At 49.3% G+C, this 10,297-nt stretch overlaps 1 protein-coding gene and 1 pseudogene across 1 annotated transcript in view; one reads left to right on the top strand and one right to left on the bottom strand.

Annotated features, from left to right (window-relative positions):
* The first annotated feature begins 4,890 nt into the window (after positions 1-4,890).
* The window catches only part of RAB7B (RAB7B, member RAS oncogene family), a 28,444-nt gene continuing 23,037 nt past the window's right edge, over positions 4,891-10,297 (top strand). Inside the window, exon 1 of the mRNA XM_027564299.1 lies at positions 4,891-5,225. The gene's annotated coding sequence lies outside the window, so the exon portion shown is untranslated. The remainder of the gene's footprint in view (positions 5,226-10,297) is intronic.
* Positions 5,234-7,401, bottom strand: LOC113906328 (annotated as a pseudogene).

Genomic DNA, 10,297 nt, shown 5'->3' with positions numbered 1-10,297 from the left:
CATTTGCCCCTGCTCCAGCTTCCCAGCAGCTCCTCACGGCTCACCTCAAAGCCAGGCTCCGGGCTCCCGGGCTCTGGAGGGTCTGGCCTCCGTCTCACCTCCTCCCTCCACTCCCGTGTCTTCTACCCTGGACCAAACAGAGCCACCTCCATTTCCTCAGCTTCATAGTTTACTTCCAAGATTCTTTCTTCGCTGTTCACCAAAGGTGCACAGTCCCCAGAAGGACTCCTTTTCAACAGATGTTGACATTGTAGCCACGAGATATTAGACCCAGTGCCACAAAAATCCAGGTTGGCGTCTCAGCGCTGTGGGGTGCGCCTGTGAAACGCTCAGCCCTGACAGGTGCCTTTTTTGTGCCATCTCTCTTCTGCCAAGCAGATCGGCCCCTCCTCTTGAAACCAAGGGGGGCCCTGTGGGGCTCCCAGCACAGAGGCCCTTTCCCCCTCATTTCTTGTAGGCAAGACTCCAGCCTCCGTGACCTTTCCTGAGGTCCAAAGGGCAGATGTGAACAGTTGCTAATCAGGAGAGGAGCCACCAGGAACCACCTGAGGCAAGGATTAAAGGGCCCAGAGGTTTAGGAGACTCTGCACACACCCTCTTCTGGTCAGCAAGCCTACTCTTGGGAAGTATTGTTACAAAGCTTCTCATCAAGTCCTCCCGGGGAGGACGCTTAGTTTTCAAGGTGGGCGTCTGCTGTGTCACCCTTTGCCTGGCAAAGGAATAAAGCTGTCCTTTGCTACTTCACCCGAAACTCTGACTCTGAGACTCCATTCAGCACCAGTGTGCAGAGAAGCTGAGCCTGCATCACTCTCCCTGCCACCCAGGGCCCACGCCGTCCCCCACCAAGACCACTTCTCATAGTGAACCTCACTCCTTGGCCACATACCACGCATCTGCACATGTTCCCAAGGCCTGCATCTTCCCATGAAAATCCTTCCTCTCCACAAAGCTTTCCTGTTTGAGATCCTTTAAATCACAACCCTTTAGCTGTGTTTCTTATACCATTATTTGCACCATGTCTTATTCCCACTGATAAAATGCCAAGTATCCATTTTGTGTCCCCACGAAGGTTCTGACGCGTGAAAGAGAAAGAAAGGAAGGAAATTCAATGAACACATAGTCAGGGCCTCCCCCACAGAGCAGAGGCCAGATGCCATTTTCCAGTGGAGCCTGCGTCAGAGGGAGAGAGGGGAAGCTGCTGACTTTTGATCCATGTGGACAGAGGAAGCAGAGACTAGAGCCCAAAGGTGCTTGGTGACTTGGCTTCCCAAGGCGTTAAGGGCAGTTCTGCAATCATCTCCTGAAAATTTAAGTTTCGGTCTCACGTTCAAAATCAGCTGAGGACAGCCCACTTCCCCTGCTCACAAGCACCCACAGCAGCCAGGGGCCCATGATCACTTCTACATGCTCCCTAAAGAGGCTCAAATGTACTTCTATAGCTTTACAGATACCTGTCTGTCCCCTCCCCCAGCACACACGTGTCATTTAAAACCGGGTCTCAGAAAAGAAGAATGGGGGCCGGGGGATTCCAAAGGGCACCCATTTAAAAGCAAATCGGCTGTCAGAAACCAGTGGTTGTCCTGAGGGTGAACTGATACACCCTTTCAGTTTAAGTAACCACGAGGAATTTGCCCTGGAATTTTTCCAACTTTAATGTATGCTGTCCAATTATTACACTTCATGAAAATCACTGCACCCTCCCTCCAGGCATGTTTGCCAGTGAAACAAAGAAACGAGTTTCAACTAGAGCTTTTGTTCCATCAAACACTCCTTTCCAGGCCCTGTATCTGTCACTACATGTGGCTAGGTGTGGGTTCGAGGATATTAAGTCCACCCTTAAGAAATGTGTAGTCTAGTTGACCAAACAGACCTAGACAGTAAGCAGCGATGAAGCAGTACTGGAGACTCAGACTGGATAAAGGAAGAACTTTCTAACAATGAGGACTATTAAACAAAGGATGGACCTCATGAGGAGCGAAAAATCCCACCTCAGGAGGAATGTGGGGATGGGGGGCAGGCACATCCCCAGTGTGTAAACGTATTATAAGCCTTAGAGGGGTTCCTTGGGATCTGGACTCACCTCATTTGCAAGTGGATCACAATAAACTGGAAAATTCCAAAAGAGATGGGAATACCAGACCACCTGACCTGCCTCTTGAGAAATCTGTATGCAGGTCAGGAAGCAACAGTTAGAACTGGACATGAAAAAACAGACTGGTTCCAAATAGGAAAAGGAGTACATCAAGGCTGTATATTGTCACCCTGCTTATTTAACTTCTATGCAGAGTACATCATGAGAAATGCTGGGCTGGAAGAAGCACAAGCTGGAATCAAAATTGCCGGGAGAAATATCAATAACCTCAGATATGCAGATGACACCACCCTTATGGCAGAAAGTGAAGAGGAACTAAAAAGCCTCTTGATGAAGGTGAAAGAGGAGAGTGAAAAAGTTGGCTTAAAACTGAACATTCAGAAAAAGAAGATTGTGGCATCTGGTCCCATCACTTCATGGCAAATAGATGGGGAAACAGTGGAAACAGTGTCAGACTTTATTTTTTGGGGCTCCAAAATCACTGCAGATGGTGACTGCAGCCATGAAATTAAAAGACGCTTACTCCTTGGAAGGAAAGTTATGACCAACCTAGATAGCATATTCAAAAGCAGAGACATTACTTTGCCAACAAAGGTCCATCTAGTCAAGGCTATGGTTTTTCCAGTGGTCATGTATGGATGTGAGAGTTGGACTGTGAAGAAAGCTGAGTGCCAAAGAATTGATGCCTTTGAACTGTGGTGTTGGAGAAGACTCTTGAGAGTCCCTTGGACTGCAAGGAGATCCAACCAGTCCATTCTGAAGGAGCTCAGCCCTGGGATTTCTTTGGAAGAAATTATGCTAAAGCTGAAACTCCAGTACTTTGGCCACCTCATGCGAAGAGTTGACTCATTGGAAAAGACTCTGATGCTGGGAGGGATTGGGGGCAGGAGGAGAAGGGGACGACAGAGGATGAGATGGCTGGATGGCATCACTGACTCAATGGACGTGAGTCTGGGTGAACTCTGGGAGTTGGTGAGGGACAGGGAGGCCTGGCGTGCTGCAATTCATGGGGTCGCAAACAGTCGGACATGACTGAGCGACTGAACTGAACTGAAGTGAAACTCACTTTATTCCCCTTTAATCTGCCAACCATAGTCCCCCAAGGCATAGTTACAGGCAGCTCAAATGAACCTCACGCTAATGGTACTGAGCAGGACCCTGTGGGACTCTAGGGTGATAGGGAGTAACCAGACAAAGTAGGTGACTGAATAGTTAATCCCACTAGGGAGCTGCCAAAAAAAAATATGGGAGACCCCTATACGTTAATGATTACTCAAGAAAGTAGGTTTGCTTAACCACAAAACCAAGCAGGCTTGCTTAGCAACAAAACCACGCAACAGAAGCACGCGACACCCCCCAAACAATGAAACAATGATGGCAAGAGAGCATGCACTGCCCAGTGAGCTCAGTGTGTTAATGATCCCTAGGACACGCTCTCTGCACACATGGAAAAACAGTAACTGTGGACCTCGCCTGACCCCGGAGGGATGAGAAAACTCCCCTGCTCACGCTGGAGGAGGAGCTGCTGATGGAAACATGATGTCTACTCAGGAAAGACAAAGCAGTTCTTCTCCCGCTCCTACTTTTCCTTTGATTATAAAACTGTAGCCCACCAGGTTCTCGGGTGCGGCATTTCTCAGCTGCCACCTGTAAGCCTCAGCAGCAGCCTATTCTGACAAACCACTTCTCTGCTGCCACTGAACTCTTCTCTGCACTGGGACATAAGGACTATGGCACAGGCTCTTCGGAGGCTCCGGAAATGACACCTAACAGCTTCAAAGGCACAGAATCTTTCTGTGTACTTCATTTCTTTGATTATAGGAAAAAGCCTTCATTCAGCCTCTGTGACCTACTCTGAGCGCCAATGGGCAGTTTCAAGGAGTTGTTAGTTAGGGAAGGGAGGGGATGCAGGACAAGGGAGAAGCAATGCAGACCAGCCTTGGGGCAAAGTCCTGTTTCTCCATCAACAGATACACACAACAACACTATCTTTAAGCTATTTTGCAGGTACTGAAACCCCCTCCAGGTGAGAGAAGTTAAGGATTATCAATGGTATGCCGCCCACAGGCATACAGACCCCAGGCCAGTTGGACCTGAAGGATGAGGGTACTGACTTCTACTTACCTCATCCAAGAATGTCCATGAGCTGATCACAACTTCTTTGAACAATTACTATAAAACCTCTCACCATCTTCTTAGGTTGGGACACACAATTTTGAGGTCATTAGCCCGCTATGTCCCCCCGTTTACCTGGCAAAGTAATAAAGCTATCCTTTTCTGCTTCACCCCAAAGTCTGTCTCTGGGATTTGATTTGGTACTGGTGCACAGAGAAGTTGAGCTTTAGGGAACACTAACATTTTAACTCACTGTAGGTTCCTAAGAACTTCGGGTTGGGTCACATGCTCTTACCTGAGAAGCCTGGGGAGATGTCAGGACTTGCCTCCCATCTCACGAGTCTGGTTATGTGTGTGTGTGTGTCGGGTGTGGGGGGTTGGTGGGGAGGGAGGTATTGATATGGTGTGCGTGTGCAGCGTAAGAGTGAGGGCAAGGTGTGAGGACCAGAACCTCTCCCTAGCAGGCTGACGGCAGGACACACGTGAGTCTGATAATTCAACCAGCAGAAGGGCAGCTTTACTGGCTGGCTTCCAGCAGCATTTGCAGAAGTTCCTAAAAACAGCCAGAGGCTTTTTATGGTAACAGACCCTCTGAGCCACAGACTCAGATCCTCAGGCCTCTCCTGCCTCATCCCTGCCATCCGCCCCGCCTGTCCTGCCCTGCCTCAGGGCCCAGAGTCTCTGTAAACTCAGTTCTCAGCGGGCCCTAGATCCAGTCTGCTAGGAAGCCCAGCTTTCCATCCTCCCCACCCACTCCACCCACACAGCTGAGGTCACACCGGCCCAGCCTCTTTTGCAACTTTCCCAAGTTTGTGCATAAAGAGAGAGGAGGAAAACTCAGAAGGAAGTGACTTGGCCTCAACAAGTTTGCTCCCAAAGCCTTTTTCCTTTGATCTAGCTGAGACTGCTGTTCTAAGAGGAGCCCTCCAGACTCAGAGAGAACCCCCCACCTGCCATCGGAGGCTGAAAAGACTCTGGAAGCTTTTCCTGGTTTTTGTCTGTTTCAGCAACCCCAGAGGTACTTGGGTTTGTGGGTGTGGGGAGGACTGGAGGAAAGGGAGGCTTCGAATCTGGCAGCTGTGGAGCGTAGATCCAGCCCAGAGACCCCTCCACGCCTGAGCAGCTCCCAGGGGTGGCAACAAGCCAAGGCAGAAAGGACTGCTTGCCCAGCCCAGGGAGCCTGCCCGGTCGGGGCTCTGCCTGGCCGCAGGCAGGGGGCAGGACGGTGCGGCTGGCCACACGGTCAGAGGAGGGCAGAGATGGAGCCAGCAGGGCTGGGTCCTTCAGCACCCCATCACACTAACAGGGCACCTTCCAGGAGGGAACCGGGTCGACCTAAGGGTCTCGAGGGGAAACAGGAAACTCCTGGAGTAGGAAAGCGTCCCTCTTGTTCTAAATCGTAAATATTCCTCGCGTAGCTCTGCAGGGCTTGGGGAGTCAATGAACAGAGTTGAATAGACTCAGAGCTTAGTCTCGGCTCACCTCAAGCTAGTTGTTCCCGACTCGAGCCCGCTGGGCTGTGATGGTGTTTTGTTAACTGCAAAGTGTCGTATAATTGCTAGGCATCATTGTATATTAACAAAAATAATTGCTTTGGAGTGGCTAATCCATTCCCCATCACACAAGTGCCGCGGAGATAGTGACTGATCTATATCTTCGACCTCCATAGTACTGATGTGTGGTAGGCACGCAGTACATATCCTGATGGATGGATGGATAGATGACTATTTATTGAAGACTCAATATTCCTGGCATGGGTCAGCCTCTTTAGAGGGATTGAAAGGTGTGAGGCATTGTCCTGCCCTCTAGGCACTGACAGTCTACTTGGGGAGATAAGACTAATAAGCCCAAAGAACTTAAAGAACGGGAGTGCTGAGCCTCCTGAAACCAAGACTTCGGTACACTTCCCTGAGGGAGCAGGTCTAAACCTGCTAGGTTTGGGGTGGGTGAGGTGGACTGGCAAGCCTTCCTGAGAGGCAATAAAGACTTGTGCTCTCTTGATAGCCTCTTTTCAAAGACAAACTTGCTCCCAAGATTGTAAACCCCATTTATGTGTTAGGGTGGATACCTCTGTGATTTGCCAAGGCGTGGGAGCAGAGACAGGAGGCACTGCCATGGGGTGGGAGGAGGGGGCAGGCTTCGCCGGCTGCCGAATGCTCATCTGCCCCTGCTCACTGCCTCTCATCCCTCCTCCCTGTCCGCAGCAGTGACCCCTCACCCAACACCAAGGAGGCAGAAGCTTGTGTCTGGGTCTTGGTCGGGGCCAGAAGGGCAGAGAGAGAAGGAAAGTGGGCAGGTGAAAGCAGAGCAGGTCCAAGAGTCCTTAGGAGACTGGCTTGAAAACACTTGCGTGGAGGGGTGAGGTGCGTGGGGAGGTACCAGCGCCGTCTTTCTTTCTTACTCTCCGGGCAATCAGTTACGCTGCAGCTTGAGCAGATGGGCAAGGCCAAGTCCTGCCAGGCAGGAGAATAGTTCCCGGCAGACTCTGTTCTGTGTGGGCCTGGGCTGGCTGAACAGGGGCTCTGCTTTCCAAATCTGCTTTTCTCTGTTATTTAACAGTGGAAGGTGATGACTCAGTCTGGCCTCCAGGAGGATGCACTGGTTTAAAGCATCTGAGTCAGCTGGGTTGGGAGGGAGGAAGCTTAAAAGGACAGCCACTGCCAAAGCCCAGCCAAGGCTAGAACCGGGAGGATATGGGAAGAGCCTTCAGCACACGCTTCCCTGGTGAGCCCAGCCAGTGTCTACTCACAAGCCACCTTCTGTCACCACGGATGCAGTCTGGTCACACTCCTACTGCTAGTTATCCTGGGGCCAAGGACCAGGCTGTTTTATTTTTCAAATAGAAGGACTCACACATTTACTACTGAACCACCCTACCAATGCATAAACACAGAAACAAAGAGAAAAAAACATTTTTTCCCCAGTAGAATGTGCCCAGCTGTCCGGATTAGCAGTGATTTATCCTATGTATACAATAAATAGCAGTGACCTTTATCCCGGATCAACATGGGACCCTCTCACTTGGGATTCCTTACAGACCCAGCTGGGTTCTTCTCCAGGGTCTCTTCTTGGAGTTGTACCTGATCTTATTACCAGCTGGCATGTGAATCCATTGGGAGAATGGGATATTTCTTCTGCTTTTGTTTCTTGGCCAGGAACTGCTTGATCCTGAAAGTCTTGTGAGAAGGCATGGTGAGGAACAGAGTCAACCACATACAGCGAGGGGTGGAGCAGGGGAGGGTGCCAGGGTCCAGCCCCGGCTGATCCAGGGTATTCTAAGGAGAGACGGCCTCAGCGACCTATTTATTTAAATAGTCACCAAAGATATAAAGAGTAATAGAATGAGGATAGCTCAGTGAGGAAATTCAGTGGAGAAAAGAGGCTGAATAATTCAGCCAGAAGGTGAGAGAAAGAACGACATGGGGAGACCAAGTTTCGGTGAACAAGGCCCACACTTTATTTTCCAAAGTAGTTTTTATACCTTAAGTTATGCATAGAGGATAATGGAGGAAGGGGTAGAGTCATGCAGTAAGCCAGGCTTTCTTCCTGCAAACTTATCATATGCAAAAGTTTAGGTGATTTGCATCATCTTCTGGCCCAGAGGCCTGTTAACATTTTAAGACCCTTTCTTCAGAAAACTTATTTTTCTCTAAAGGTGATTAGGCAGGCGCCACCCTCCAAAAGCATTGAAGTTGCATTCCTATAGGGCAAAGGTGTGGTGGGCTATAACAAGAAAAGGGATTAGCTCAAGGGTCCAAGGTTACAAACATTAAAGCTACTACTTACACCAATTATATTAATCAACACACTGCCAGGGACACAGCAGGTAAGGGATACGGAGACTTAGCAGCAAACATTGGCCCAACAAGTGAAAAACCCTTCACCAATACAATTTCTAATCAATCTTTTAACTGCTCAAAGGAATCTGTGTTTAGACAGTTTAGAACATCTCCTGCCTCTCACAGTTGGGAGGCTCTGAACAATCACATGTGGCCAGAAAAACCTATTCAGGCGGGCTAGAGGATTTCCAAAGGAGTTTGTAGGTTGAAACACTGTCACACCCAGGAATTATTAACTGGAGCTGTAAGCTAACTCTTTTTTCAGAGAGAGATAGTGGGGGACAGCCCCCCGTAAAGTCAGAGGTGTAGGTGAAAGCACAAAGCAGAAAGTAGGCAGACTCTGGTTTTGGGGGTAGATGCTCGAGAATTTCCAGGGGGACTCCTGAGGCTCGATCCCGCCTTTGCGCATGCTGAGCCTCCTTCCTCATGACCTTTGCCACGGGTGGAGTTCCTCACGCTGGCTCCTGGCAGTGATAGACTTCCAGTTGAGCTATTCCAGACCCTGAAAGATCATGCTGTGAAGGTGCTGCACTCAATATGCAATATGTGCTCAATATGCAATATGCCGGGAGACGGCTCCCGGCAGGAGGGGGTGACCTGCTGTTGTAAACAGCCCCCGCAGCAAATCCCTGCCGTCGGGGGGTAGGGGGAGAGCTGCCTGGCAGCACACTTGGAGGGCACGTTAGGGGAAGAACCAGGTAGTGGTAGGCAAGGGAGCTCAGTAGAAGCTGAGGTGAGCTAGAATCTGGAGAAGAAAAGACTCAAGTAAAACTGCCACCCTATGAATCTCAGGAGGGCTGGCGTGGAGCAGAGGAGCTGGGCCTTCTTTCTGCGGCTTCTGGGGGAAATCCTCCCCTCGTGGAGGGAAGCTCTTGGGGGGCACATCTGTCCATGTCTCCATGAATATGGGGAGGTATGGGAGGTGGCACCAGGTGGGCTTCAGGGTCCGTCTCTAGCATACTGGAGCAGGATCCACACCGGTCACTTGAAATCAGCCATGGTGGGAGTCCACCGAAGAAAGCAGCAGGCACTGTTGATCCGGCCTGTGTCCCCCGCCACGGTTAGCCATTTAACTGGGTCCTTTCAGTTTGCTGTAAGAACGTGACAAATGGGCTACCCTGCAGAATCAGCCTCAGCCATGAGGGGTGTCCATTTTACCCACAAGGGAACAGACTCATCAAGATTAGGAAACTCTCCCGAGGCCACAAGCATACAGAGGTGGGATGAAAATCCTGACTCTGAAACTCATGATTATGCCATGATCCCCAGAGGCCTCTCTCCTGCCCCAGACACAAACGTGACTATCCTGTCAGATGACTTTGGGCTGCCATCCATCCATCCACCTGCTCTTTTTAAAGGAATATTATCTTTATCAGATATTTTAAATTACAATAACTTAGACTAGTATAACAAATTTTAGCAGGATGTATATAAAATAAAACAATAGCTCCTAGCCTTTAATCTACCTTTCCCAACCTCCTGTTAATCATTCAGTATGTATCTATTCATAGCTTTCTGTGTATCGCAAAGAACGAAAGAGTGAAATAGCTCAGTTGTGTCCAACGCTTTGCATCCCCATGGACTGTAGCCTACCAGGCTTCGCTGTCCATGGAATTTTCCTGGCAAGAATACTGGAGGGGGTTGCCATTTCCTTCTTCAAGGGGTCTTCCCGACCCAGGGATCGAACCTGGGTCTCCCACACTGTGGGCAGATGCTTTACCATCTGAGCCACCAGGGAAGCCCAAAACTGGACCTGAGGGAAGTCCCCTCAAATGTCTTAAGAGCATGGTTCAGGGTGACACTGGAGCCATGATAATTCAGCATTTCTATGGAGAATTTCTCCAGACAAGAATACTGGAATGGGTTGCCATTTTCTTCTCCAGGAGATCTTCCCAAAACAGGGATTGAACCTAGGTCTCCTGCATTGCACGCAGATTCTTTACCGACTGAGCTATGAGGGAAGCCTCTGTGTATTACAGGACAAGGCAGTTTTTTTTTTCTTAAAGGAGTGAATTAATAAAATGTCTGTGTATTGTGCGACAAGCATAAATATAATATTAAACATATGATCACATACGTAGGGCTGTTGTTTGTTTTTATACAATTGGGATCATACTGTACAAAATGTTCAGTGATTTTATTTTACTTAAGTCATCATCCTTTTCCACTTCATTAATTGACTCCTTTGAAAACTGCCTAGTATTCCAGAGTATGAATGATCATAATTTAATGCCACAGTCTCTTACTGATG

This window comes from Bos indicus x Bos taurus, chromosome 16 (genome assembly GCF_003369695.1).
Source record: "Bos indicus x Bos taurus breed Angus x Brahman F1 hybrid chromosome 16, Bos_hybrid_MaternalHap_v2.0, whole genome shotgun sequence".
In the NCBI taxonomy this organism is placed as follows: domain Eukaryota; kingdom Metazoa; phylum Chordata; class Mammalia; order Artiodactyla; family Bovidae; genus Bos; species Bos indicus x Bos taurus.
The sequence above is the reverse complement of the archived record's forward strand: the minus strand, read 5'-3'. Positions and strand labels throughout refer to the sequence as shown.